This window comes from Brassica rapa, chromosome A07, assembly GCF_000309985.2.
Source record: "Brassica rapa cultivar Chiifu-401-42 chromosome A07, CAAS_Brap_v3.01, whole genome shotgun sequence".
NCBI lineage: Eukaryota > Viridiplantae > Streptophyta > Magnoliopsida > Brassicales > Brassicaceae > Brassica > Brassica rapa.
The window spans coordinates 5,946,431-5,969,492 of NC_024801.2; the positions used below are offsets into that span (position 1 = coordinate 5,946,431).

General features: G+C 43.8%; 1 protein-coding gene and 1 non-coding gene across 2 annotated transcripts in view; both read right to left on the minus strand.

The window, feature by feature from the left end:
* Positions 1 to 23,062, minus strand: part of LOC117126544 — a 391,277-nt gene that overhangs the window by 326,189 nt on the left and 42,026 nt on the right. The window lies entirely within an intron of this gene.
* On the minus strand, positions 4,033 to 4,139 carry LOC117126958. Its single transcript, XR_004449719.1, has one exon. It is a non-coding gene; the product is annotated as a small nucleolar RNA R71 (small nucleolar RNA).

Consider the following 23,062-nt stretch of genomic DNA (forward strand, 5'->3'; position numbering starts at 1 on the left):
TACTGGTCCTCCAAGAGAAGTAGCCCCCACGCCTCAAAAAAAAATCTATGTTCCTCCAAGGTCCTGTTACAGGTCTAAGGACCCTTTATCCAGCTAATGAATGTCAAACTCACTGAAGCATCAACAAGTCCATCTCCGTAGAGCCCTACATCACTGGGAGAAACCTACGTGAGTTACAAGACCAGAAATCAAATCTTGTCATCCACTGAAATACAAGACCAAGGTCTTGAATCCTACAAGATCACCTTCGAACAGGTCCAGAACCTGGAAGTTCTCATCAAGACCCTGGTCTACCATGTGGAAAACCAATTCTCCTCCAGGTTTTAACACGGTCCACGCATAAGAAGAAATCAGAAAAAGGGAAGCAGCGTCCTGTCCACTATAAGCATGCTGAGATGGAACGACTCCGGTTGGCCAAACTACACATGTTATCTCCCGACTTCACCCATGAAACCGAAAGATAAGGGGCAAACTATTGGGAGTGAATAATTTTGGAAAATACTACGCTTGTTTCCGGGCAGGACCCTGGTCTCCATAAACCCGCATGAAGAAGTTCCGAGTCCGACTTCGACTACGAAGCTCCGGCTCTGACCTCTGCTCCTATCCTTAACACCAGGTAAAAATGAAAGGTAAAAACTTTCCAAATTTCTAACGCAAATGCAATGTACTGTATTCAAACTCAGAGTTTGTACAGGGAGCGACAATAACAATGGGTATGAGACTTAAGGCAGGAATAGGTCTGATTAACCTGAGTATGCTAGTCAAGACTACCTATAACCCCGGTATAGGCCTAGAGCCATATCGGGCCACCATAAGCTACAGTACTGTGACACCTCCTGGTTTATTCATGGAGTTTGCATATTGCATAAGTACTGCCACGTGTAGGGAGCAATATATAAATTCCTGCTTCTCCAGACGTGGAAAGCAGCGTAAGCCTGACACTTGGGTTTCCGAATCCATAACCAGCACCCCTAAGTCTGATAGTGGCTTTCTGCAGAAAGCAGCATGCAGCACGGGAACTCGATAGTGACCAGCTTCCGAGAGGTAAAATGTGAATTCCCAACAGGTACCGGTAGTGGCCTCACCTAGGATGGCAGAATACGGTCCCTTAAAATACAAATCAAATACCCCTGGGTTATTAAGAACTTTCGGGTCCCCATGCAGTCTCCGGGTCCTGAACAAATTTCTTCAGGACCTGTAAAAGGTAAACCTCCAGGTTCTTTATAACCCTCGGGCCCAACAACGACCTCAGGGTCTGAAGGAACCTCCGGGTTCCCAAAAGACCTCCGAGTCAAGAAGCAACCTCCGGGTTCAAAACGACTTCAGGGTCCTAAATACGACCTTAGGGTCTATAGGAACTTCCAGGTTCCCAATCGACCTCCGGGTCCCAAAACAACCTCAGGGTCCTAAAAACGACCTCGGGGTCTAGAGGAACCTCCGGGTTCCCCATCGACCTCTGGGTCCTCACTCAACCTCCGGGTTCTAAAGGTGATCTCCGGGTCTAGGGCAACTGATATACCATGATTTTCACCCGTTTTTTTTACATGGTATATAAGAGTTTTAAGATGTATTAATCATGTTTTAGAGTCTTTTCAAAGCAATTACAGGTTTATTCACCTGATGGAAGGAAATGATACTTTTGGGACATTTTGGAATGCTTTTACCCAAGGAGAATCGATCGACGCTTGAAGAGCAACATCGGTCGATCATAATCACATACCATCGATCGACAAACATACATGTGCATCGATCGATGCCCAGTCACACGAGTTTGGAGAAGGAGCATTTTGGCTACCATTAGAAGAGCTTAGGATTGGAGAGATAGATCTGAGACTGCAAAACAGAGAAGATCTTGAACTACTTTACTTCTATTACTCTATCTATTTGCGTTCTATGTTTCATTTGAGTTTATTTCACACCATCATGACTTTGTCTCTCATGAATATGTTTGAGTAAACCAACTGTTAGATTTAGGTTTCTCGCCATGGTTGAAATTATGTACTGCTAATATGACTATTTAAAAAGGTGTTTTAATTGATCTTTCATTGCTTGTGAACTTAATGCTAAAATTGAGATTGATCACCTTCATTTTAGATCTTAGGATTAATGGAGTCCAACTAACTTTTTCCCCTCAATACCTGAACCCACTTGCGTGATCTAACTAACTCAGGCGCAACGACAGTTGGTCTGAGAAGGTTAGACAACAAGTTAAACCCGTTTGCAAAGCTCGCTAGAATAACCATCGATCGACGCAACTATCGTTATGTCGGTCGATCGTTACAAAGGTGTATAGGTCGATGTACATCAAGTCACATCGATCGACACTCTCTCGAGATCAAAATACGACAGTTGAGATCCGAGATCTAGTGAAGATAACCTATCCAGTTAAATCAATGTTTAGTTCAAGAACCATTAAACCCTTTAGTCTAAACTAAGTGCATACATTTTATACCTGAGAATGGCCTGAATCTAGCTGCTTTCCCAATCTTGAAACCACTTCAATTCAATCTATTGATTCACTGTTGTTTTCGATTTATCATTTACTGCTTTTAAAACTATTAAAACCTTTTAGTCTATCTTCATTTCTAATTATTTAAGTCTCTTGAGTAATCCTAGAGTCTCTGTGGATTTGATCCCTAAGTACTACATCTGAACCTCTTTTGATGAGAGTAACACTCTTTAGGGTAATTTGAGTGATATCAAATTTAGCGCCGTTGCCGGGGACTCTTTCTTATTACCATTAGATTTAATTTAGAATTTAGTATAGACTTGTTATGAAAATCTTGCTAAAGTTTTATTTCTTAATCTGTTACGCAGACACAAAGAATGGAGAACACAGAGCGCGACCAACCATCGATCGACGGAGACATGTTTCCATCGAGCCATGTTGAGTCAGAAAAATCGACCGATACGGAGCTGCCAACATCGATCGATACCGCCCAGCCGGAAGCAGGTAAGCTTTCTCTTACCAAGCCCGCTAATGAGAAAGTAGTCCAAACTGAAGTAAATGGTCAAACGAGCAATGAAGCTAGCCAAACTGAACAGGGGACTGAAATCCCTGTTAAGGAAAATTCCACCTTAACTAAAGGTGAAGATATAAATTTGTCCATGCAAGACTACCTTGATCCTGGTAGGACCTATTCCAATAGGTCCGCTATCAAAATACCTGGAGACGATACCAAGAAATCTAAGTTTAACGCAGATTACTACCGTATGGTTCGTCAAAACCCATTTCGTGGATCCCTCCCAGAGCACCCACAAGATCACATTGAAACTTTGGAAGTATTAATACCAGATGAATATGATCGTTGCAAACTATTCTCATTCTCCCTAGAAGGAGAAGCCCTCAGGTGGTTAAACTGTTTAGCAGCAGGATCACTCACTTGTTGGGAAGAGATTAGAAGTGCCTTCCTTAGAGAATTTTTCACTGATGAACGCTACTGGGAAGTAAGAAAGCAAATTTCTACATTTCGCCAAGGTCCACGCGAATCGTTTAAAAACGTCTGGGGAAGATTCAGAGGCTATGAACTTGAATGTCCCCATCATGGTTATTCAGAACCACAACTTCTTAACATCTTTTATGGAGGTGTTAACTTGAGCTATAAAACCACACTCGCTACAGCGAGTAATGGAAATTTCATCACTAGGAATCCCGAAGAAGCTAGACGCCTTATCAAGAATATGACAACGGGAAGATCCTATGAAAGGATGGATGAAGAGATAGAAAATTTCACAAGTCCAAAAGACAATTCTAATTTGATAGAAATTAAGAATTCCCTTAAGTCCCTTCATTCCTTTTTTCAAAACAAACACCGATCTGATATAGCCCAGATCGATGACGACGCTTTGTCTGACACCAATGATAATTTGGATGAAGGAACGAACTGTTCCGATCCCTACTCTGTGCTTAATGTCGATAGCTTTACCCAAGCTTATGACACTGCTGTAAAATCACGTACCGGAAGAGAGAGATTCAATATCAGACAAGCTCTTACTGGCAACCGAAACTTCTTCGATGAGGCGCACGCTGAAGAACTTCGAAACAAAATTTCCACATTCTTGCAGGAGGCTGGAGAGTCCTTCAAAGATGCGTGGATTAGATTTAGGTTCTTCCAGCGAGACTGTCCACACCACAGATTTAACGAAGTGCAGCTACTCAGCACTTTCTTCCGAGGTCTCGCCTTACAGTATCAAATGGCTCTTGATACGGCGAGTGAAGGAAACTTCACTACTCGGAATCTGTTAGAAGCTGTGAGACTTATCGAAAACCTTGCTAACAGCAGCAGCACCAAAAACACTGACTCTGAACGGAAGAAGTCTGTAGCCTCTATCGGGAAGGAACATATGGACGAAGTAAGAGCTAAGTTAGATGTGGTGCACGAGCTTCTTAGGAAGCAAGTCTGTTTAGCTGAAGGAGAAGTAGTAGATATGGAAGGAGAGGAAAATGTGAACTACATCGGAGGTACCGGATTCCAGAAATTTATAAACCAAGGCGGAAACAGAAACTTCGTTGGAAATGGTCAAAGAAGTAACCAGAGTTCACAATTTCAAAAACCCTTCAACTACAACAAAAGTTACTCGAACTCCTACTACCAGAATCCACCACCCTAGACTCAGGAAAGCAAGATCGAAGAAATGCTTGATCGAGTACTGTTGGGACAACAACAAATCACTGTGGATTTCAACGGTAAAATAGACTCCGCCTACAACAATCTGAACACCAAAATCGAGACCTTAGGGACTCAGGTGAGAAAAATTGAAACCCAAGTAATTCAGACGGGCGAGACTATAAAGAGGCAAGAAGCTTTCGCTAGAGAGGCAGGAGCCGACAAAGGAAAACACCACGTAAATGCCATCATAGATGATGATTTCTGGCAAGTGGTGAGAAATGAAAAGCTTGAGGAAGGAGATTTCGAAATCGAAAGCTCCATGAGTCTCGGCGGATCCCAATGGTGTCGACCGATGTCGATGAACTCGCATCGATCGAGCTCGATCGCTATGTAGCGACCGAGCTGTGTGCATGCTTGGTCGCCGCGTATCGATCGAGCATGGCTTGTCCGCGGTCTGATTTCCATACTTGAGCTTGTCCGCGGCCGATTTGGATACATGTCCGTTGCCTTCGGACAATCGGTATTTAGTGGTTCAATTGAGATTTGGACGAGATTTTTACTGCAAGGCTCTTCGTAAAGATATCTTTACGAAGATTACTTTTGGTAAAAACGTTTATGCTGATTTTTACGGACTTTCAGACATTGATTCCGTCGTGACCGATTTTGACCCCAACAGTTAGCCCCCCAGCTCGTTAGAACCATGAGTTTCTAGCGTGAGGTTCTAGCGAGTGGCTTGGCAAGTTAGGCAAGTTAGGTGAGTTAGGCGGAATTAATGGTTGAAAAGGTCTGTGGTAAGTGATCTTCTCGCTCTCCTAAAAGTAGAAAACGCGATAAGATTGGGGCTGCGCCTTATGACGGCTGCCTACGTACCCTTGTTGAAGGGATCAAGCCTTTCGTAGTTCGTCTTGGAGTTAAGGTTCTTATGACTAGTTTTCCAGTAGGACCTTTATGGTCTAGTTTTTATGTAGCGGTTATAAGGCGTGTTGCTGCCGATGGCATTTTGTATGGGTGTAGAGGGAAGACTACGAGTTCTCGTCTCGTTATCTAACTCTGTGTGAATTGTCATATCCATAATCTGTTTCGAGAGTTTTCCGCAGTGTGTAAACTTGCGGGAATTTCTGAAGACGTTCGAATATTGGCAAAGAGACAAATTTTGGGATCTCGTATCAGGGTGTTTGATACTATGCCTAGAGATTTTAGAGACCAGTGCGCTGGGTTTAGGGCAAGACCTAGGTTTACTTTCGGTTTAAGGATTGTGCGGTGACTGGCCGGCTATCGTTTTTCCTGTTGCGATTTCTTCCTGATTCGTATCGATTTAAAGTCCGCGATAGGTTCTCGGCTTATACGACTTGTTTGATACGAATCGAGCATCTCTCCGGAGACCGGAAGTGCTGGACCAAAATTTCGGATTTCTTTTATAGTGCTATTATCCTTGTGTCGGATGTAAGAGAGTCATCTTCGTGAGATGGCTATGTCTGTTTAGGACGTTGAGAGTTTGTTGTGATCAGCAACAAACTTAATGGTAAAAAATACCGTTTCGAGTCTTCGCGAAGAATATTTTTTGAGAAGATGTTAGTGCGTATGACTGTTTGGTCTTCCATGAAGGTGTTTATATCGAGGAAGGAAATTTCGTCAAAGAACTAATCTTCAAGCGTCTGCGACGTCTCGCGATGCTGAAGATTTGTTATTCTTTCGTATGCCACGTTTCGTGCTTGAAATGTTCGCGGGCTTGAAGATATTTCGCGATGTTGCAAGGGTTTAGTCTTAGCCATGCGTTTGAAAAACATTCTAGTTTGACTACGAATGTTCGCAGCCAAAATTGTTGTTCATGTTTGGATGCTAATAGTTTTATTTGCGATCGATGAATTATGACTGAGGTGTCGTGTAAATTTGTCCATGGGAACAAGCGTTTTCCTTCATAGTGCTTTGTGAAGTGTTGGCCTTCCGAGATGTATTTCGTGCATTTTTTAGGATGTTTCATATAGCTCTAGAAGCTTTGTTATGAATTTTTCCTTACATGCCGCGTATTATGGTTAAAACGTTGCGGGCTTAAAGTGAATTGTGGAGCGTATTGAACTTGGTCAATTTTCGAAAAGTTTAGATTTTTCGTTAACCGTTTGGTTGTTAGGACTTAGTTTCGTTACGAAGAATTTATCATATGATTTCCGACTGTGGGCTATACGATAATTTATCATCTCATATAACCGATTTTACGAAGGTCGTAAATCAGTGATATGTATACATATGTCAAAGTAGCATTGTTTCTGCGGGTTCTACGAGAAACGTTCCCGCTGTGATTTTGATCTTAGGTGAAAGTTGCTTGGAGTTACCCATGGAGTATTACCAAAGTTAATTTCAATACGATCTAGTCGCGGAACGTTTTTCATAGGTTTTTCGAGAGGATTCTCATGACACATTCGTTTCTTGAAAGAATTGGTCAACCAGAAGTGGATCTAGCTAACCATCGGGAGGAAAGTACTCCTTTTAATGTGCACGATGCTACATATATTCTCGAGTTTTCTTCGTCGCAAATGTTTTCGATGCTTTTCCGTGACTTACTTGGTACAACGGAAACTGAAAAAAAAAATGCTTTGGTGATTGAAGATTTCTCGTAGAAATTTTTAAAACGAAACTGGCTTTCTGAAGCCGGAAAAGGCTTCAATACTTTGGCTAATCGTCGAGTTTCAGTTTGATATTGGTACAAGTTTTCTGTACGCATGATTGCGACAAGAAATGATGTATAGTTTTTGAGATTATGTTCATGATCGTCTGGATATGTTGCTAGCGTTTAGACGAATATTAAGATTGTCGTTTGCCTATTCTTGACGATTTGCAGAAGTTTTTTGAAGTTTGGGAGTATACGAGTATAATATACGTACCTACTCCCCCCCTTTTTTTACGAAAGAAAACGGTTGAACCGATACTTTGAAGGGGTGTGTACGTTTTCTCTTCTGATGTTTGGAATGATCGATAATTCGGGACGATTTATAGACGACGCTTGGACTGTGATTTGGTTGTTTTCCACGTTGACGACTTGGGATATGTCGGTTCCGAGAAAATTGCCAGAAACGAATCGGTTTTAAGACGACGTTCATGTCTCTAACTTTTTCTCTCTTTAGGAAGCGAGCTTGATATGCGTGGCGATTGTTTCTCGACTTTCGGAGAGTTCAGATCGGTTTGCAAGATCTGGATGAATAATTATGGAACAATATATCGAGACAGGAAAAATCGCTTAAAACTTAGTTCGCTAGACTATCCGCCTAGGTTTTACGTTCCCTAAAGTTCTATGGCAGCCTCAAAGTAATTTCCTACGAAAATTCCAAGTCTGATTTCAAAAATTTCAAGTCGGAAATACCTTAGTTCTCTCGAAAATGCAGTTTTGTCCCTTCTCAGTTTTGCGTGCTCATTTCCGTTTCCTATTCTCGTGTATGTTCGCCATTTCCGATATTGGTGTTTATCCTTTGAAACTTGACATTTATCTTCCGAACTAGACTGTTATCTTCTCCTTAGATAAGACGTCAATTTTTGTAAAAAGGTTCAACGTAATTGTATAGTTAAGGCGGCTAAGGTGTTAAGTTAACCGTTGCCGTTTTATACGATTAATCTGAATCCATGCGAGAAAATAGGTCTTTGCGGCTTTTTTTTTTTTTATATCATAAAGTCTCAATGGTAACTTCAATCGAGGCGAAACAAGAGACGTTTCGATCGAGATTCGAAAGTGAACGCAAAGATGGAGGTAGGGTGAGCAGAAACAAGCCAAGGAGTTTAAGATGAGTTTCACTTGTTTTTGTCGTAAAATCTCAACGGAAGCTCCGATTGAGACGAAACAAAACGCGTTTCGATGAGAATTCAAAGGAGAACGCAAAGGAGGACCCCTTTGAGGCCTGACAGGTCGCTATAACGAGTGAGGATGTCATCTCGGTCGCTATAACGAGTGGAAGGGAGCCGAGACGAATCCCACTTGTTTTCGTCGTAAAATCTCAACGGAAATTCCGATTGAGACGAAACGAAAAGCGTTTCAATGAGGATTCAAAGGAGAACGCAAAGGAGGAACCCTTTGAGGCCTGACAGGTCGCTATAACGAGTGAGGATGTCATCTCGGTCGCTATAGCGAGTGAAAGGGAGCCGAGACGAGTCCCACTTGTTTTCGTCTAAAAATCTCAACGGAAACTCCGATTGAGACGAAACGAAAATCGTTTCGATGAGGATTCAAAGGAGAACGCAAAGCAGGACCCCTTTGAGGCCTGACAGGTCGCTATAGCGAGTGAGGATGTCATCTCGGTCGCTATAGCGAGTGGAAGGGAGCCAAGACGAGTCCCACTTGTTTTCGTCGTAAAATCTCAACGGAAACTCCGATTGAGACGAAACAAAAAGCGTTTCGATGAGGATTCAAAGGAGAACGCAAAAGAGGACCCCTTTGAGGCCTTACAGGTCGCTACGTAGCGACTGACGGTCTGACAGGTCGCTACGTAGCGAGTGGAAGCAAGCCAAGAAGAGTCCTACTTGTTTTCGTCGTAAAATCTCAACGGAAACTTTGATTGAGACGAAACGAAAAGCGTTTCGATGAGGATTCAAAAGAGAACCCAAAAGAGGACCTTTCTGAGGCTTTACAGGTCGCTACGTAGCGAGTGGAGAGTTGGCTTGAGCTTGGTCGCTACGTAGCGACCGAGCGGTGTGCGTGCTCGGTCGCTACGTAGCGACCGAGCAGTGTGTGCGTGCTCGGTCGCTACGTAGCGACCAAGCAACGTGTGCGTGCTCGGTCGCTACGTAGCGACCGAGCAGTGTGCGTGCTCGGTCGCTACGTAGCGACCGAGCAGCGTGCGTGCTCGGTCGCTACGTAGCGACCGAGCAGCGTGTGTGCTCGATCGCCACGTAGCGACCGAGCAGCGTGTGTGCTCGGTCGCTACGTAGCGACCAAGCAGAGTGTGTGCTCGGTCGCTACGTAGCGACCGAGCCGTGTGCGTGTTCGGTTGCTACGTAGCGACCAAGCAGCGTGTGTGCTCGGTCGCTACGTAGCGACCGAGCAGCGTGAGTGCTCGGTCTCTACGTAGCGACCGAGCAGCGTGTGTGCTCGGTCGCTACGTAGCGACCGAGCAGCGTGTGTGCTCGGTCTCTACGTAGCGACCGAGCAGCGTGTGTGCTCGGTCTCTACGTAGCGACCGAGCCGTGTGCGTGCTCGGTCGCTACGTAGCGACCGAGCCGCGTGTGTGCTCGGTCGCTACGTAGCGACTGAGCCGCGTGTGTGCTCGGTCGCTACGTAGCGACCGAGCCGTGTGCGTGCTCGGTCGCTACGTAGCGACTGAGCAGCGTGTGTGCTCGGTCGCTACGTAGCGACCGAGCAGCGTGCGTGCTCGGTCGCTACGTAGCGACCGAGCAGCGTGTGTGCTCGGTCGCTACGTAGCGACCGAGCCGTGTGCGTGCTCGGTCGCTACGTAGCGACCGAGCTGTGTAATCGTTTTGTTGTGTTTTCTTTTTCCGCGATTAACGTAGGGGTTTTTCAGCGGTTTTTTTGGGAGAACAAGTTTTATCCTTCCGAAATGTTTTCGGAAAACGTGTTTTGGTAAAACCCTTACGCATCGAGATTTCTTTACGGGGTTTTGATAAGATTTATCGTTTCCCTTCGTGTTTACAGGGAGAAATCGCGAGCTTGTTTTTGTGCTCTTCCTGTGGCGGAAGGTCGCGACTAAGTTATCGATTTTGTTGAAAACTACGGTGTTTGCGTAAGCGTTGGCCATAGGAGCAGTCAGTGCAGCGAGTTTGTCTTTCATATATCCAAACATCGTTTCGATCAAGCGTTTTGTGGCCATGAGTAAGAATAATCCGTTACCCCCCCCCCCCTCCTTCTAGCGCCAAACTGTGGGAACCGAAATTCGCACTGTCGATTTCCGTTTAAATAAGGAAACTAGGAAAACCCTAATTTTCCAGATGTCCCGGATCTCGGCGAGAGCCAACGACAAGTGACCGAGTATATGCGGAAATCATGAAAAGATAACAAACGAGTTTAGAGAAAACAGTAGATCTTATTTCGAGTCCGCGTAAGAGCGTTGCGATCATTACAAGAGATCATAAAAGCTTTGGCCGCAAAGGCTGTCAGCGAGTTACTTAGTTCTAGCGGTCTAAAAGCTCAAACCTAGTTGAGTCGCAGCTCGATAACAAAAGACGAAAAAGATACATAAAAGGTTTTTGATTGATTTCGGACTGAACCTTGTTAAAGGCTGCCTACGTACCCCTTTCGAGGATCAAGCCGAACGTAGTTCAATTGATAGAGTTGGACAAGAGATCGAACTGCCTGGGCGAGTTCGTCTAGTAATTGAGTGCCAGTCATAGAAACCGAACTTGTCGAGAATAAGCCTAAAGTTTCTAAGTGCAGAGAATTCCGAATCTAAAAAGTTCTCCCCCATGCTCCTCGCCTAGGACTCCTTATATACTAGCTCCAAGGTCGGTTTACGCTTTTACTCTTCTGCCCTAAAGCCGTCATAGCGTAAAAATGGAGATATTCCATTTTTCCCGATTTTCACAACTATCTTCAAAAATTCCGTATTTATCCGCGGAAACTTGACATTTATCCTTCCTTGTGGACCAAGGGTAAACCAGGCTGTGGTTTACGGGCCTTTGGTTAAGAAATCGCAGGATGGGCCTCGAGTCGTGTTTTAGGTCCCTTTGGGCCGTCTTCCGACTCGAAGATTTTACTACGATTTCTTTCGACAAAGAAAGAACTTTCCGCAGTTTCTAATCCGCGAAGTTTGATCGATGATTTAGAATAGCGGAAAACATAGACTGAGCTCGCTACGGTCTTCGGGAGATAGCATTTTAAGGTTTGACGAGAATGCATGGACTGGTGTCATACCGATGTTCGGAAGAGCTCGGTCGCTACGCAGCGACCGAACTTTGGCTCGAGCCCGATCGCTACGTAGCGACCGAGCGAGACGGACGCTCGGTCGCTACGTAGCGACCGAGCTTGGCTCGAGCTCGATCGCTATGTAGCGACCGAGCTGTGTGCATGCTTGGTCGCCGCGTATCGATCGAGCTTGGCTTGTCCGCGGTCTGATTTCCATACTTGAGCTTGTCCGCGGCCGATTTGGATACATGTCCGTTGCCTTCGGACAATCGGTATTTAGTGGTTCGATTGAGATTTGGACGAGATTTTTACTGCAAGGCTCTTCGTAAAGATATCTTTACGAAGATTACTTTTCGTAAAAACGTTTATGCTGATTTTTACGGACTTTCAGACATTGATTCCGTCGTGACCGATTTTGACCCCAACAAGGCACAAAGGAGAGGACTTTTTCAGAGCGAACTTAGAACTTAGAGCATTTAGGCAACTTTTTATTTTTGTTATTTCGAGCTGCGACTTAACTAGGTTTTGCTGTCTTAGGTTGTTAGAACTAGGAATCTCGCCGACAGCTCTCATAGCCGAGGCTTCTACCTTGTTGTAACGCTCATACGCGAATCCGGAACTAGGAATCTTTTCTACGATTTCTTTTTTTTTTTCGTCTTTACTTTCGTATTCTGATTGCTTGGCGTGTGGTTTAGCAGATATTCGGGACCTCTGGGAAATTAGGGTTTTCCTAACTTTCTTAATTTAAACGGAAATCGATGGTGTGAATTTCAGTTCCCACAGTTTGGCGCTAGAAGGAGGGGGGGGGGGGTTACGGATCAATCTAACTCACAGCCACAACACGCTTGATCAGACATAGCAGGCGACGACTCAAACGCCATGCTAACTCCTCTCAACGAAGGAGGCAACAATGGTCAGAACACTCCAGCAGCAGACGTTTATGCGGCAAACGAAGCAGCCAACGCCGCGACTCTCGAGGAGTTTAAAAAGATGTTCTCCGCCTATGAAAAAAGGTCGGAAGAACAAGATAAGCTCGTGGACACCTTGACTAAACAGGTCAACACCTTAACAGCAAGGCCATAAGCGGTCGTTCCCCGCGTATCAACAAAGATTCGTGGAGGAAGACTCGACTTCACGCCCCACACGACATGGCTGAAACTTTGCGGGAACATCCCACAGGGCAAAACCCTAGCGAAACATCTCCTGCCAAAGGAAGGGACCCCGAAAACCCCTTTTGTCTCCAATAAAGGATACATGGATCGACGAAGTCGAACATGTCAACTTGGATCCCAGAGATCCATCCGATGATACGGAAGAAGATGCAGACGGCTCGGGAAGATTCTCCGTTCAGAAAGCCCATGACCGAAGAAGAAGAACATATCTTCTAGGTTAAGCAGGAGAAGTTGGCTGAAGAGCAGGCCGAAATTACTCACAGCAGACGCCGATAGGCTCGAAAGGCATGGGGTGGGGATCCAGATATTCGCGATCTTCGCGATTACATAAAAAAGACTGCTGCAAAAGTAAAGGCCATGAAATCCCATATCCATCATGCTACTAACACCGCCCCTGAAATCGACCAGTTGCTGGAGGAAGCGTGAAAAACGCCCTTCACGGCTCGCATCGCCGAAACCAAGGTTTCTGATCCGGGGAAGATCAAAGTGCCAACGTACAACGGCACAACCGATCCTAATGCGCATCTGCAAGCCTTCCAGATCACCATGGGGTGCGCCAGACTCAGAGAAAGCAAGAGAGACGCTGGCTATTGTCGCCTTTTCGTCAAAAACTTGGAAGGGGCAGCTCTCGAGTGGTTTTCCTGCCTTAAGCGGAACTCTATCGGAAGTTTTTTCCAGCTCACATCGGAGTTTCTCAATTACTACTCTATGTTCATAGATAGAGAAACCTCTGACGTCGACCTATGGCGCCTTTCCCAAAGGGAAGACAAGCCTCTCCGAGATTTCATAAGCAAGTTCAAGCTGGTTATGTCCAAAATAAATGTATTCGCTCTGTAGCGGATCTTTTACTAGACCAGCTCGGGTTCGCCGCTCGGAATAATCCCCCTTTTGCTGAATTATTACCAATATAATCATAAAAATTTAATTTTTCTCAGCGAAATAAGCGACAAGGTAGCCACTGAAGCGCCCCGAAAGACGCTCTGGTACAAGTCGAAATTCAAAAAGTAGATAACCCACGACAAGCCGTCTATGATCCAGGATGCTCTTCACAGGGCAACCGACTACATTATCATCGAAGTAGAGACGAGAGTCCTGTCGTAAAAGCATAAGCCGACGAAATCGTCTTCGAAGGACGCAGACCAAAAGCCCAAGAAGAAAAGCTCTCATAACGACTAGTACGTCCATCATGAGGGGAAAGAACTCCAGGGAGCGCATAATTACGCGATCAACTCGGAGAAGGGTAAGACTTCGGGCAATACATGGACCCAAAATCCCAACTACGACGAAAACACCTACTGCGAGTTCCATCAGACCCAAGGGCACTCCACAATCAACTATAAAGTCCGGGGAATTCTCCGAAATCACTAGCGTCAAGGAGACGGATCATCCCCCAAAGACTGACAAAAGTTCACCCCTGAAAGCTCCTCCTTAAGGAAACCAATCGGGAGATAAGCGCGGAAGGAGGCAAGACGACAAGCGTAACGTCAGCAATCGCCACAGGGTAAACATGATCATCGGAGGATCACAGTACTGCAACTATACGGACTCGGCCATCAAGGCTTACCAGCGTGAAGTTGAAACAAGTGCGAACTGGCCGACCTGGTCCCCACCCCGAGACATTCAGAACAGTGCAATCATCTTCGAGGAAGAAGAAACTGGCAGGATAGAGCAGCCTCACTGTGATCCACTCATCATAGACCTTGTCATCCGAGACCTGGAAGTCAATGGAATCCCTGTGGACACCAGAAGCACGGTCAATGTCATCTTCCGCGACACCCTTAAGAGGATGAACATCAATCTCGGCGAAGTCGTACCGAAACCACTAACTGGTTTCTCAGGCACAACATCAATGACCCTCGGGTCCAGTCATGGCGAAAGAGGTAACGAAGATAGTCGACTTTGCAGTGGTTGATCATCAAGCCATCTACAATGTCATCGTGGGAACTCATTGGCTCAACGCTATGAAGGCATTCCCATCTACCCTCACCTGCGCGTCAAATTCCCAGCCCAAAACGGAATTGCTGCAATCTGGGGATGCCAGAAGCAGTCACGGCTTTGTTTTCTCGCTGAACATAAGCTGAGACAAATCACAGAGACAGCAAAACTGAAACGAGCGAAGATAACTCAGCAGCTGGCTGAAAACGCTTCAAAAAAGGATGATGCAACATCATCCCCGGTGACGGACCTAAAACAGCAGCATGCTAGTCCTGATGCCTTCACCAACCGGAGGAGACAAACCTGGAAAAGGCTGTAAACCCATCTAAAGTTAGAATGACTGAAACAATCGACGCGACCGCCGAAAACAAGTAAACCTTTTCGCGGCCAAAACAGAACTACGAGATGGCTTGATTCTCAAAAGAGGTACGTAGGCAGCTCGCCAAAATGCGAGTTCAGCTATCCCCCTCTCGAAAAAGGGGGGGGGAGTGGGTACGTATACACAGACGTGTATACTCCCATATTCTTAAAATATGCATTGTTGTACTTCATATTTTTAAAAACTTTTACAATAATACAAAAACTTCTCTATCTTGCATAAACAATCCTAATCATACCAGACTCTAAACTGCGAGAAATTTGCAGCACTTAGTAAAAATCAACACACCTCTTTAAGACGAAATGTCGAGATATAGCGAGATGTCGCGGAAAAATCTCAGGACAATGCGTCTAAAAAGACAAAAGAACAGTCCAAACGCGGCTATAAAATTTTAAACCACCATTACATCATGTTCATCGATTGGCCCCGTCGAACATATCAGCCGTCTTAAACAAACGCATCCTGACCTCTGTCTCAAGAAGAATTGGTCCTCGAACATCCGACAAAAGGATTATAGGGCTATAAAAGAAATCCGAAATCTTGGTCAGCATTTCCAGGAGGCTTGGAAATTTCCTTTGGAGAGATGCTCGGTTCCAACCAAACAAGTCGTATAAGCCGAGAATATATCACGGACTTTACATCTGTTTGGAACCAGGATGAAACTGAAACGGGATACGTAAGTCGAACTAGTCATCGCACCCCCTAAATCCAGGAGTAAACCTAGGTCTTGCCCTAAACTCAGCACTCTGGTCTCTAATATCTCAAGACATGATATCTAAAATTGATACGAGATCTTAAACCATGTTTCACCGTTCGTTTCTAAATGTTCACAAGACTCTACACTTTTACGTACGAACTAACAAAAACAACGATTCACTAGATTTAGGTATGAGATGACAACTCATATTTTTTTTCTCGACAATCAAAAACGCGCATGCAAAGAAAACTCTTAAACACTCATAATATATATATATAACCGCATAACGGTAAAGGATACAAAGCCACTGATATCACTCAAATTACCCTAAGGAGTGTTACTCTCATCAAAAGAGGTTCAGATGTAGTACTTAGGGATCGAATCCACAGAGACTCTAGGATTACTCAACAGACATAAATAATTAGAAAAGAAGATAGACTAAGAGGTTTTAATAGTTTTAAAAGCATTAAATGATAAATCGAAAACAATAGTGAAACGATAGATTGAATTGAAGTGATTTCAAGAATGGGAAAACAGCTAGATTCAGGTAAATCTCGGGTATGAAATGCATGCACTTAGTTTAGACTAAAGGGTTTGATGGTTTTTGAACTAAACAATGATTTAACCGGATAGGTTATGTTCGCTAGATCTCGGATCTCAACTGTCGTATTTTAATCTCGAGAGAGTGTCGGTCGATGTGACTTGATGTATATCGACCGATACACCTTTGTAACGATCGACCGACAGAACGATAGTTGCGTCGATCGATGGTTATTCTAGCGAGCTTTGCGAACGGGTTTAACTTGTTCTCTAACCTTCTCAGACCAACTGTCGTTGCGCCTGAGTTAGTTAGATCACGCAAGTGGGCTCTGGTATTGAGGGGAAACGGTTAGTTGGACTCAATAAATCCTAAGATCTATAATGAAGGTGATCAATATCAATTTTAGCATTAAGTTCACAAGCAATGAAAGATCAATCAAAACACCTTTTTAAATAGTCATATTAGCAGTACATAATTTCAACCATGGCGAGAAACCTAAATCTAACAGTTGGCTTACTCAAACATATTCATTAGAGACAAAGTCATGATGGTGTGAAATAAACTCAAATGAAACATAGAACGCAAATAGATAGAGTAATAGAAGTAAAGGAGTTCAAGATCTTCTATGTTTTGCAGTCTCAGATCTATCTCTCCAATCCTAAGCTTTTCTAATAATGGTAGCCAAAATGCTCCTTCTCCAAAACTAGGTCTTTTTGCAAGTGTCTCCTAAAATGATACAAAACCCTAGTACATATAGCCTAACAACCGGTTAGAGACTTAAGTTGCAAATAATAGATCTTCTGGGAAATGAAATCTTTTAATTCGCGATCACACTCGTGTGACTGGGCATCGATCGATGCACATGTATGTTTGTCGATCGATGGTATGTGATTATGATCGACCGATGTTGCTCTTCAAACGTCGATCGATTCTCCTTGCGTAAAAACACTCCAAAATGTCCCAAAAGTATCATTTCCTTCCATCATGTGAATAAACCTGTAATTGCTTTGAAAAGACTCTAAAACATGATTAATACATCTTAAAACTCTTATATACCATGTATAAATAACGGGTGAAAATCATGGTATATTAACTCCCCCAGACTTATCATTTTACTTGTCCTCAAGTTAAATCAGCGGACAGTCTCTCTGGAAAAGGGTTGAAATCATCAGGGACTCACAGATTTGAAACATGGAAATCATCACCTCCATAATATTGTATTCCACATCTAAAAGTTCCTCATTACAGAAATACATTATGCAATATCCTAGCTTAGCAACCAAAGTCATCTAGCCAACAATCTTAACTAATCTTCTTATCAATCTCCTCAATCAACCTCATTTCTCAATGTAAAAAGTGTAAGCTTTACCTTGGGAGTATCGATCATAGGATGCGAGGATTTCAGACAAGTATCTGGAACTGCAGGTAAAAATTAGTTCCTAATTTCTCTCTCTCTCTCTCTAATTTCTCTCTTGAGTCAAAGTCTGCTTCCATTGCAGGATCAGTGACCAAGATTGGACAGGCTTCCATGAATCAAAACTTAATGGTGGTTGCCACCAAACTCTGTTCACTTCTTTTTGACCTATATCCAAGAATTCTTTGTGAAAGCGAGCCTTGAAGATTGCCGCCTCCAAGTCATGTTTCGAACTCTTTCATTGGAGTCTTTATGAATCAAGCCTTAATGGTTTTAGCCACCAAGTCCTGTTCAGACTCATCCTAAGTAAACAATAGATCTTATTATTTTAATATTATTATTTTTTATTTTTAGAATAGAAATATTAATTACTGACTAATCTAGGGTCAAAATTAGAGAGAGAAATGTGTTATATAATTCTACACAAGGCTTTACCTTCCAGACTTGTCTGAAGAATCCGATCCCATGTATACCAAACCCCAAGACAAGCAGTGAAGTCAGGTTAGTGTTGGAGGTTAGCTTTGGTTCTTTCTAACAAGCTAGCAAGTGTGTATAGTTGATTGGTTGATCCACTTTAGCATCTATAGTACTATCTGCAATCAATAAATCTAGAGTGGTGCTAGAAAGTGGTTAGACATTCAAGTAGAAATCATTAGTTCATAATCCCCTTCTCGACTCAATAAAATTATTTTTGAAAAGATTTTTGACAAAAACTCAAGAAAGTGGTGTTAGTAACTACCTCCCCCAGACTTAAATTGCACCGTCTCGGTGCAAAGTGCCCAAGGGTAGGTTAAAAAAAAAGAAACAAGTTAGATGTGTGAGAATGTTAGAGTAAAATGAAGTACCTATCCGCACTATGCATCGATCGATGTAATCCTCTCCATATCGATCGATGTTACTTGCCGAGAATCGATCGATGTAATCCTCTCCATATCGATCGATGGCGAAGCACAGAAATTTTGCATGTGCTTGGATTCGAACTTGAAGTTCCTGCCTAATGTTAGCTCGGTTAGACAACCAAGCATAAGAATAATAAGCATTCACAAACATAAGATATAAGTATAAAAACTTAAATCCTACAAGTTCAGAAAATAAAGAGACAAGTCCATAATAGGAGGATAATAGATAGAGATATTAGGACTAGTCGGTGTCCTTGTCAGTCGCCTCATCGTCCTCCGGGGAAGGGTCCCTGTACGCTGCTGGTGGTGCTGGCGCCTGCGCTCCTATAGCTCTCCCGCTCCGAAAAGACACTCTAGCCCAGATGGCCCGAAGAGCGTCCACCACGAACCTCTGAAAGTCTCCCTGGTCGTGCATGGGGATGTCTGGTATGTTCGGGAAGTCGGGGAGCGGCGGTGCCTGTGCGTCCTGAGCTCTGGCGCGGCGAATGCTGGGAGGTCTGTTCGACATGTTCCGGGGGTTGCGGAGAAATGCCTCGTCTGGCATGCATCAAAGCTGCTCCACGCTGTTCCCAAAATCAGTGATCCTCCTGTCCGGTAGGGGTAGAAGGCGATTCTCACTGCGGATCCTGAAACGCCAAAGTTTCCCTTCCTCGAGCCATAGCGAGTGCACCAAGTGCTGCTCGTTGAGGAAGGCGTGGTCGCGGTCGGCAGAGCGAGGGTCGAGGCGGATGCCGAGGTACTGGAAAATCTGGGTCAGAAGACTCCCAACTGTCTCCTTCATCTTACCCTTTCTGTTGAAAGGCTTCTTCTTCAACTCCACCAAGTGCGCGGCAAAGACCAGTCCGAGGTTTGGCGGGTTCACTTCGCCGTCCTCATCCAACTCAACCATATCCACCACGCCATTCACTGCACAGAAAAGTAATGTGAGCTCCTTTATCCTGACCTTGTTGGGCTCCATCTTGCAAACCAGTGTGTTTGCAAAGAGCCGTAGGAAGTAGCGAAGTGCAGGATGGCGGATGTCTGATAGCACGGCCCTGTTTGTGTCCCAAACTCCTGTGCCGACGATGTCCCAGAATCTCTCGAGGTGTAGGAATGGTGGGACCGTGTGGGAGGCGACGTTCTCCTCGAAACCGTAGATGCGGCAGAGCTCGGGGATTGTGATCCTGTAGCGTGTCCCTCTGGCAAAGAAGGTCAAAGTACCATCTCGCGCTACCCTCGCTGATGAAGTCCTGTAGGTGACCTCGACGGTGGCCATGAACTGGCGGACGAGATCGGGGTAGAGGTCGTAAGCGCGAGAGGGCATGGTGCCGAGTCCGAGCTGTGTGATCATATCGTGAACATCTCTCTCGATCCCGAGCTTCTTTAGGATGGGCCGGTCGAGGAATTTGGTGGGCTCGATAGAGACTCCCAGTCAAGCATTGTAGAAGAGGCTGTCGAAGTCGTCCCAGTTGCCGGACAGGGGACGGTGGCGACACTCGTTACTGTTGATCGCTGCTCTAGGATCATCATAGCCTGCGACATCGAAGGGTGTGTTTTCGGTGCGAGGCCATGGAGGGCGCTATGGGTTGTTGGAGCTGCTGGTCTCGTCGAATCTCCTTTTCGACCTGATTTCTCTGTTTCGAGCATTTGTGTGTGAACTGCTCATCTGAAACCAAGAATAAAAGAAAGTTAGTATTGTCGATAAAAGTTAATATCGATCGGTGGGTTATACTGCATATCGATCGATATTGTCGAGTCGGAACAATCGAACAAGAGAGAGCATCGGTCGATGCGAACGAGTTCATATCGACCGATGTCGAATCGCGAAACCTGTAACATCACTCAACTCCAAATCGCGTTTATAGGAGTTAAAAGGCAAAGAAATCACAAACGGAACTCTAGATAAGCAATATGAACTACAAAAACATCTCTCAATCACACCAAATCAAGCGTTCTAGTCCAACTCAAAACGAAAACTCTAATTTTTCAAAAAATTGAAAATTTCGAGTGCATACCTTGAATGTTGGTTTCGAGAGTGGATTTAACAGTTCCAGAGTGAAAAATCGAGTAGATTAAGGCGAAGAACGGACGAAATCCGTTAAGAAATCAGAGAGAAAAGGGTTGTTTTTGTTTTCGGTTTCGGTTGCGAATGAGGAAGAGGAACAGACTGATATCTTATGAAATAAGGGTTTTCACCGTCGATATGCCTGCATCGAATGATGGCAGTGATGCCTCGTCGATTGATGTCATTTTCAAAGACAAATCCTAATTTCTAAATCTCCTAAATAATGCTAATAATAAAAAGAAATACGAAAATTACTATTAAATATAAAAATTACTATTAGATATATATTTTTAATTTTTTTTTAAATAAAATGGGTTGCCTCCCATTCAGCGCTTAATTTTTAAGTCTTTACCTCGACTTCGTGATTAAGCTAATTATCAGGTTCATACAGCACCATGGGCGTTTTTGCTGGTGGTTTTGCCCAATAATGCTTAACTCGTTGGCCGTTCACTGTAAATTCCTGGCCTTTATCATTTTGTAAGGTGATAGCTCCGGAGGGTTGAACGTTTGTTACGGTGAAGGGTCCAGACCAACGGGATTTTAGCTTTCCAGGAAATAAAGTTAATCTAGAGTTATAAAGGAAGACTTGATCATCCGGTTCGATGTGCCGGGATATGATCTTTTTATCGTGATAAGCTTTAGTCCTTTCTTTATAAATTTTCGAATTTTCGAAAGCTAAATGTCTGATTTCATCAAGCTCGTTAAGCTGGATGAGTCTCCTTTCTGCAGGTGGTTTGATATCAAAGTTCAAAAGTTTGGTAGCCCAAGCTGCTTTGTGTTCCAGTTCGACTGGTAAATGACATGATTTGCCATAAAGGAGGTTGAATGGTGTTGTTCCTAACGGCGTTTTGTAGGCGGTCCTGTAGGCCCAAAGTGCATTATCTAGTTTCCTAGACCAATCTTTTCTGGAGGTTCCTACGGTTTTCTCTAAGATTTCCTTAATTTGCCGGTTAGAGACTTCTACTTGTCCACTGGTTTGTGGGTGGTAAGGTGTGGCTACTCTATGATGAACACCATTCTTTTTAAGCAATCTATCAAAGATTTTGTTAATGAAATGAGTTCCACCGTCACTAATGACTACTCTTGGAACTCCAAATCTTGGAAAGATTATACTCTTGAAGAGTTTAATAACCACAGATGCGTCATTGGTAGGAGAAGCTACTGCTTCGACCCATTTGGATACGTAGTCTACAGCGACTAGTATATATTTGTTTCCATATGAAGACGGGAAGGGTCCCATAAAATCGATACCCCAGCAATCAAAGACTTCAACTTCAAGAATGAACTTCTGTTCCATTTCGTGTCTTTTTCTGATTTTTCCACGTCTTTGGCATCAGTCACATTGGGTTATAAATGCGTGGGCATCGCGAAAAGTGGTCGGCCACCAAAATCCTGCTTGGAGGATTTTCGAAACCGTTTTAAAGGTAGCGAAATGTCCTGCATAATCAGCTCCGTGACATTGGTAAATAATGTCCGAAACTTCAGCTTCGGATACGCATCATCTGTATATGCCATCAGAACAATGCTTATAGAGGTAAGGTTCATCCCAATGATAGCGTCTTACTTCTCTGAAAAATTTCTTCCTCATATATCCCTTGAGTTCGTCTGGCTCAACCTCAGCTGCCAAATAGTTAACTATGTCGGCATACCAGGGTCGGTTATTCGAGTTTCTACCAATCACGTCTACCTCCCGTTGTGATAATTCCTCAGGTGTATGATTAATCTCATCACCGGAAACATTAACTTGTAAATTGAAATTGATTTTAATAGACGAGGGTTCGTGATCTTTGTTATTCGAGAGTTGAGAAGTTACATCATTTTCGTCATCGATCGATGTATCACTACGTAAATTGACCGATATACCATCTCTCTCATCGATCGATAGATCTTCAGATGTGAGAGATATTTGACCGACGAAAGATGTATCTATGTGTGCAACATTCTCTGTGGGGAAGAAATCGTCTATAGGGACATCATCCTCTATTCTTATCCGGGAAAGATGGTCAGCGACTCCATTATCTACTCCTCTCTTATTCTTAATCTCAATGTCAAACTCTTGGAGTAGTAGAATCCAGCGTATGAGTCGAGGTTTAGTGATATACCATGATTTTCACCTGTTTTTATACATGGTATATAAAGGTTTTAAAATGTATTAATCATGTTTTAGAGTCTTTTTAAAGCAAATACAGGTTTATTCACCTGATGGAAGGAAATGATACTTTTGGGACATTTTGGAATGCTTTTACGCAAGGAAAATCGATCGACGCTTGAAGAGCAACATCGGTCGATCATAATCACTTACCATCGATCGACATACATTTATGTGCATCGATCGATACCCAGTCACACGGATGAAATCGCAAATTAAAAGATTTCATTTCCCAGAAGATCTATTATTTACAACTTAAGTCCCTAGCCGCCTGTTAGGCTATATGTACTAGGGTTTTGTATCATTTCTAGCAGACACTTGCAAAAAGACCTAGGTTTGGAGAAGGAGCATTTTGGCTACCATTAGGAGAGCTTAGGAATGGAG